Raw genomic sequence first — 8,090 nt, 5'->3', positions numbered from 1 at the left:
AGTTACAATTCATGCAGACTGATTCTCTGCACTTGAGTAGTCCTGAAGTAAAATAGCTTTATGTTTTGACTCTTGTGGCCAATATTCTCCAGTGTTGCGAAATTGACATTTGACTTGGAGATAAGAAACACCTACTTACAGCGCCTTCATAAAGTATTTATACCCCTTGACTTCAAATCAAATCAAAGTGTATTTGTCACGTGCGCCAAATACAACAGGTGTAGACCTTACAGTGAAATGTTTACTTACAGGCTCTAACTAATAGTGCAAAAAAGGTATTAGGTGAACAATAGGGAAGTAAAGAAATAAAAACAACAGTGAAAAACAGTGGCGAGTCTATATACAGTAGTGAGGCTATAAAAGTAGCGAGGCTACATACAGACACCGGTTAGTCAGGCTGATTGAGGTAGTATGTACATGTAGATATGGTTAAAGTGACTATGCATATATGATGAACAAAGAGTAGCAGTAGCGTAAAGAGGGGTTGGCGGGTGGTGGGTGGCGGGACACAATGCAGATAGCCCGGTTAGCCAATGTGCGGGAGCACTGGTTGGCCAATTGAGGTAGTATGTACATATGTGCATGAATGTATAGTTAAAGTGACTATGCATATATGATAAACAGAGAGCAGCAGCAGCGTAAAAGAGGGGTTTGGGGGGGGGGGGGGGGGGGCACACACTTATTCCACTTTTTGCTGTGTTAGAGCCTGAATTCAAAATAGATTAAATATTATTTTATATCACCCATCTACACACAATACCCCAAATGACGAAGTGCAAACATGTTTTTAGAAACTTTTGCAAATGTATTGAAAATGAAATACAGAAACACTTCATTTACATAACTATTCACAATACATGCTAGAAACACAGTTGGCAGGCCTCCCAAGAGGCGCAGCGGTCTGAGGCACTGAATTGCAGTGCTAGAGGCGTCACTACAGATCAAATCAAATTGTATTTGTCACATGAGCAGAATACAACAGTAGACCTTACAGTGAAATGCTTACTTACAAGCCCTTAAGCAACAATCCAGTTTTAAGACAAATAAGTGTCAAGTAAAAATAGATACGTAAAAAATTCAATAAAAATAACTAATAATTAAAGCGCAGCAGTAAAATAAATGTATACAGTAGGAACCGGTACAGTCAATGTGGTCAGGTTAGTCGAGGTAATTGAGGTAATATGCACATGTAGATATGGTTAAAGTGACTATGCATAGATAATAAACAGAGTAGCAGCAGCGTAAAGAGGGGGAGGGACAATGGAAATTGTCTGGGTAGCCATTTGATTAGCTGTTCAGGAGTCTTACGGCTTGGCGGGTAGAAGCTGTTAAGAAGCCTATTGAACCTAGACTTGGCGCTCCGGTACCGCTTGCCGTGCGGTTGCAGAGAACAGTCTTATGACTAGGGTGGCTGGTCTTTGACAACTTTTAGGGCCTTCCTCTGACACCGCCTGGTATAGAGGTCCTGGATGGCAGGAAGCTTGGCCCCAGTGCTGTACTGGGCAGTACGCACGACCCTCTGTAGTGCCTTGCAGTCGTAGGCAGAGCAGTTGCTATACCAGGCAGTGAGGCAACCAGTGAGGATGCTTTTGATGGTGCAGCTGTAGAACTTTTTAGGATCTGAGGACCATTGCCAAATCTTTTCAGCCTCCTGAGGGGGAATAGGCTTTGTCGTGCCCTCTTCACAACTGTCTTGGTATGTTTGGACCATGATAATTTGTTGGTGATGTGGACACCAAGGAACTTGAAGCTCTCAACCTGGTCCACTACAGCCCTGTTGACGAGAATGGGCAGGTGCAATCATATCCTTTGTCTTGATCACTTTGAGAGAAAGGTTGTTATCCTGGCACCACACTGCCAGGTCTCTGACCTCCTCCCTATAGGCTATCTCATCGTTGTCGGTGATCAGGCCTACCACTGTTGTCATCGACAAACGTAATGATGGTGTTGGAGTCGTGCCTGGCAATGCAGTCATGGTGTGAACCGGAGTACAGGAAGGGACTGAGCATTCACCCCTGAGGGGCCCGTGTTGTGGATCAGCGTGGCAGATGTGTTGTTACCTACACTTACAACCTGGCGGCGGCCCATCAGGAAGTCCATGATCCAGTTGCAGAGGGAGGTGTTTAGTCCCAGGGTCCTTAGCTTAGTGATGAGCTTTGAGGGCACTATGGTGTTGAATGCTGAGCTGTAGTCAATGAATAGCATTCATACATATGTGTTCCTTTTGTCCAGGTGGTAAAGGGCAGTGTGGAGTGCAATAGAGATTGAATCATCTGTGGATCTGTTGGGGTGGTATGCAAATTGGAGTGGGTTTAGGGCTTCTGGGATAATGGTGTTGATGTGAGCCATGACCAGCCTTTCAAAGCACGTCATGGCTACAGACGCGAGTGCTACGGGTCGGTAGGCAGGTTACCTTAGTGTTCTTGGGCACAGGGGACTATGGTGGTATGCTTGAAACATGTTGGTATTACAGACTCAGTCAGGGACAGGTTGAAAATGTCAGCAAAGAGACTTGCCAATTGGTCAGCGCATGCTCGGAGTACACGTCCTGGTAATCCGTCTGGCCCTGCGGCGTTGTGAATGTTGACCTATTTAAAGGTCTTGCTCACATCGGCTACGGAGAGCGTGATCACACAGTCGTCCAGAACAGCTGGTGCTGAAATGCATGCTTCAGTGTTGCTTGCCTCGAAGCGAGAAAAGTAATTAGTAATAGTAATTTAGCTTGTCTGGTAGGCTCGTGTCACTGGGCAGCTCGCGGCTGTGCTTCCCTTTATAGGCTGTAATAGTTTGCAAGCCCTGCCACATCTGATAGGTGTTGGAGCCAGTGTAGTACGATTCAATTTTAGTCCTGTATTAACGCTTTGCCTGTTTGATGGTTCGTCAGAGGGCATAGCGGGATTTCTTACAAGCGACCGGGTGATAGTCCCACTACTTGAAAGCCGCAGCTCTACCCTTTAGCTCAGTGCGAATGTTGCCTGTAATCCATGGCTTCTGGTGGGGGTATATACTTACGGTCACTTTGGGGACGACGTCATCGATGCACTTATTGATGAAACCAGTGACTGATGTGGTGCCATCAGAAGAATCCCGGAACATATTCTAGTCTGTGCTAGCAAAACAGTCCTGTAGCTTAGCATCTGTTTCATCTGACCACTTCTTTATTGACCGAGTCACTGGTGCTTCCTGCTTTAGTTTTTGCTTGTAAGCGGGAATCAGGAGGATAGAATTATGGTCAGATTTGCCAAATGGAGGGCGAGGGAGAACTTTGTACACGTCTCTGTGTGTGGAGTAAAGGTGGTCTAGAATTTGTTTCCTTCTGGTTGCACATTTAACATGCTGATAGAAATGAGGTAAAACGGATTTAAGTTTACCTGCATTAAAGTCCCCGGCCACTAGCAGCGCCACCTCTGGATGAGTGTTTTCCTGTTTGCTGATGGCCTTATACAGTTCATTGAGTGCGGTCTTAGTGCCAGCATCGGTTTGTGGTGGTAAATAGACAGCTATGAAAAATATAGATGAATCTCTATTTGTAAATAGAATTATGAGCTACTCTACCTAAGGCGAGCAAAACCTTGAGACTTCTTTAATATTAGATTTCGTGTACCAGCTGTTGTTTACAAATATACATAGACTGCCACCCCTTATCTTACCGGAGGTGTTCTGTCTTGCCGATGCAGTGTAAACCCCGGCAGTTGTACTGTATGCTATCCGTGTCGTCGTTCAGCCACGACTCGGTGAAACATAAGATATTACAGCTTTTAATGTCCCATTGGTAGGATATTAATGATTGCAGCTCATCTATTTTGTTATCCAATGATTGTACGTTGGCTAATAGGACTGATGCTAGAAGGAGATTGCCCACTCGCCGTCGGATCCTTACAAGGTACCCCGACCTACTGTAGGTCCCCGATATCTCCGTCTCTTTCTCATGCGAATGATGGGGATTTGGGCCTTGTCGGGTGTCTGAAGTAAATCCTTCATGTTCGACTCATTAAAGAAAAAACCTCTGTCCAGTACGAGGTGAGTAATCGCTGTCCTGGTATTCAGAAGTTATTTTCGGTCATAAGAGATGGTGGCAGAAACATTATGTACAAAATAAGTTACAAATAATGCAAAAAAACACTAACCATAGCACAATTGGTTAGGAGTTTGTAAAACGGCAGTTGTCTCCTCTGGCATCATTCTCTTTTTTCCGGGTTCGATCCCGGACTGTGTCGCAGCCGGCCGCGACCGGGAGACTCATTAGACGGCGCACAATTGGCCCAGTGTTGTTCGGGTTAGGGGAGGGTTTGGCCGGCTGGGATTTCCTTGTCTCATTGCGCTCTAGCAACTCCTTGTAGTGGGCCGGGCGCATGCATGTGGACTTCGGTCGCCAGCTGTATGGTGTTTCTTCAGACACATTGGTGTGGCTGGCTTCCAGGTTAAGCGAACAGTGTGTCAAGAAGCAGTGCTGCTTGGCGGGGTCGTGTTTCTGAAGATGCATGGCTCCCGACCTTCGCCTCTCCCGAGTCCGTACGAGAGTTGCAGTGATGGGACAAGACTGTAACTACCAATTGGATATCACAAAATTGGGGGGGATGTAATATTCCGTTGATAATCACGCAATATACATTTGAACTTCTCTTGGACCTTCTCTTGGAGGGCCTCAGAATATTACAAGAACAGTTAGAAAATGTTATGTTTAAGTTTTACCTAATATTGACACATTCAGAGACTTGTCCCGAAGCCACCCCTGCATTGTCTTGGTTGTGTGCTTAGGGTCATTGTCGTGTTGGAAGATGTACATTCGCCCCAGTCTGAGGTCCTGAGCGCTCTGGAGCAGGTTTTCATCAAGGATTTCTCTGTACTTTGCTCTGTTCATCTTTCCCTTGATCCTGACTACTCTCCCAGTCCCTGCTGCTGAAAGATATCCCCAAGGCATGATGCTGCCACCAACATGCTTCACCGTAGGGATGGTGCCAGGTTTCCTCCAGACGTGATGCCTGGCATTCAGGCCAAAGAATTCAATCTTGGTTTCATCAGACCAGAGAATCTATTTTCTCATGGTCTGAGAGTCTTTAGGTGCCTTTTTGGCAAACTCCAAGTGAGCTTTCATGTGCCTTTAACTGAGGATTGACATCCATCTGGCCACTCTACCATAAAGACCTGATTGGTGGAGTACAGCAGAGATGGTTGTCCTTCTGCAAGGTTCTCCCATCTCCACAGAGGCACTCTGGAGCTCTGTCAGAGTGACCATCGGGTTCCTTGTCACCTCCCTGACCAAGGCTCTTCTCCCCCGATTGCTCAGTTTGACCAAATGGCCTGCTCTAGGAAGAGTCTTGGTGGTTCCAAATTTCTTTCATTGAAGAATGATGGAGGGCTCTGTATTCCAGGGGTCCTTCAACGCTACAGAAATGTTTTGGTACCCTTCCCCAGATCTGTGCCTCAACACAATCCTGTCTCGGAGCTCTACGGACAATTCCTTCGACCTCATGGCTTGATTTTTGCTCTGACAAGCACTGTCAACTGTGGGACCTTATATAGATAGGTGTGTGCCTTTCCAAATCATGTCCAATTAATTGAATTTACCACAGGTGGACTCCAAGTTGTAGAAACATCTCAAGGATGATCAATGCAAACAGGATGCACCTGAGCTTAATTTCGAGACTCATAGCAAAGAGTCTGAATACTTATATAAATAAGGTAGTTCTGTTTTTTTCTAAAAACTTGTTTTCACTTTGTCATTATGGGGTACTGTATGTAGATTGATGACAAAAAAGGCTGTAAAGTAACAAGATTTGTAAAAATGCAATGGGTCTGAATACTTCCCGAATGCACAGTACTTGTAATATAGTAAAATAAACATTTTTTTTTGCTTGGGACCACTATGCTTGAAAATATGGAGGGTGGTACTCAGTAATGTGTTGTATTGTATTCACTCCAAACACAACACTTTGTATTCAGAAAAAAATGTAATTGCTTTGCCACATTTTTTGCTGTATCACTATAGTGCCTTGTTGCAAACAGGATGCATGTTTTGTAATATTTGTATTCTGTAAAGGCTTCTTACTTTTCACTCTGTCGGTTAGGTTAGTATTATGGAGTAACTACAATATTGTTGAGCCATCCTCAGATCTCCTATTTTAAAGTCACCATTGGCCTCATGGTGAAATCCCTGAGAGGTTTCCTTCCTCTCCGGCAACTGAGTTAGGAAGGATGCCTGTATCTTTACAGTGACTGGGTGTATTGATACACCATCCAAAGTGTAATTAATAACTTCACCATGCTTAAAGGGATATTTAATGTTTGCTTTTTTTACCTATCTACCAATAGGTGCCTTTCTTTGTGAGGCATTGGAAAATCTCCCTGGTCTCTGTGGCCGAATCTGTGTCTGAAATTCACTGCTCGACTGAGGGACCATACAGATAATTGTATGTGTGGGGTACAGAGATTATGTAGTCATTCAAAAATCATGTTAAACACTATTATTGTGTTGAGTCCTTGCAACTTATTATGTGACTTGTTAAGCACATTTTTTACTCCTGAACTTATTTAGACTTTCCATAACAAAGGGGTTGAATACTCAAGACATTTCAGCTCAAGACATTTCAGCTTTTCATTTTGAATTAATATGTACATATTTTGAAAAACATAGTTCCACTTTGACATTATGGGTTATTGTGTGTAGGCCAGTGACACTAAATCTCAATTTAATAAATGTTAAATTCAGGCTGTAACACAACAAAATGTGGAAAAAGTCAAGGGGCACGGATACTTTCTGAAGGCACTGTATGTTAGGCTACATTATGCAATATGTTATGCTTATGAGAGATATTTCACCCATTATTTCACTTTTAATATGGTATGCTATAATTTAGATTTCCGCTGTGTGAATTGTCAACCTTCAATTATCTTGATAGTGCATGATGTACAGATATTCAGTAGCAAATTCCATTTAAATAGACCTAGTTTTAGATGGACCAACATAGACTCAGGGGTAGACGTAACATAATAAATGTAAACCGGGGGACACTCCAATTAGTATGATATGTTACATTTCTTATTGTATGTATTAATTTGTGCATGTCCATCATCCAATTTGTATCATATGTTCGAATTACAATTCGTATGATATGTTACGAATTGCAATTCGTAAAATATGTTATGAATTTGCTAAACATATGATAATTTCACACCCTGATATGTTTCACCTGTCTTTGTGCTTGTCTACACCCCCCTCCATGTGTCACTCATCTGTCTTTTGCCTGCCCCCTGTTTGGGTAAATAAACATCTGTGACTCTCACTGTCGGCATCTGGGTCTTATCCCAAGTTCTGATACAGTTGAAGTCGGAAGTTTACATGCACTTAGGTTGGAGTCATTAACTCGTTTTTCAACCACTCCACAAATTTCTTGTTAACAAACTATAGTTTTCGCAAGTCGGTTAGGACATCTACTTTGGGCATGATACAAGTCATTTTCCCAACAATTGTTTACAGACAGATGATTTCACTTGTAATTCACTGTATCACAATTCCAGTGGGTCAGAAGTTTACATACACTACATGACTGTGCTTTTAAACATCTTGGAAAATTCCAGAAAAATATGTCATGGCTTTAGAAGCTTCTGACAGGCTAATTGACATAATTTGAGTCAATTGGAGGTGTACCGGTGGATGTATTTCAAAGCCTACCTTCAAACTCAGTGCCTCCTTGTATGACATCATGGGAAAATCAAAAGAAATCAGCCAAGACCTCAATAAAAAAATTGTAGACCTCCACAAGTCTGGTTCATCATTGGGAGCAATTTCCAAATGCCTGAAGGTACCAAGTTCATCTGTACAAACAATAGTATGCAAGTATAAACACCATGGGACCACGCAGCCATCATACCGCTCAGGAAGGAGACACGTTCCGTCTCCTAGAGATGAACGTACTTTGGTGCGAAAAGTGCAAATCAATCCCAGACCAACAGTAAAAACCTTGTGAAGATGCTGGAGGAAACAGGCACAAAAGTATCTATATCCACAGTAAAGCAAGTCCTATATCAACATAATCTGAAAAGCCGCTCAGTGAGGAAGAAGCCACTGCTCCAAAACCGCCATAAAAAAG

This window comes from Salvelinus fontinalis, chromosome 18 (assembly GCF_029448725.1).
Source record: "Salvelinus fontinalis isolate EN_2023a chromosome 18, ASM2944872v1, whole genome shotgun sequence".
NCBI classification, from domain to species: Eukaryota; Metazoa; Chordata; class Actinopteri; order Salmoniformes; family Salmonidae; genus Salvelinus; species Salvelinus fontinalis.
Note: the sequence above shows the minus strand (reverse complement) of the source record.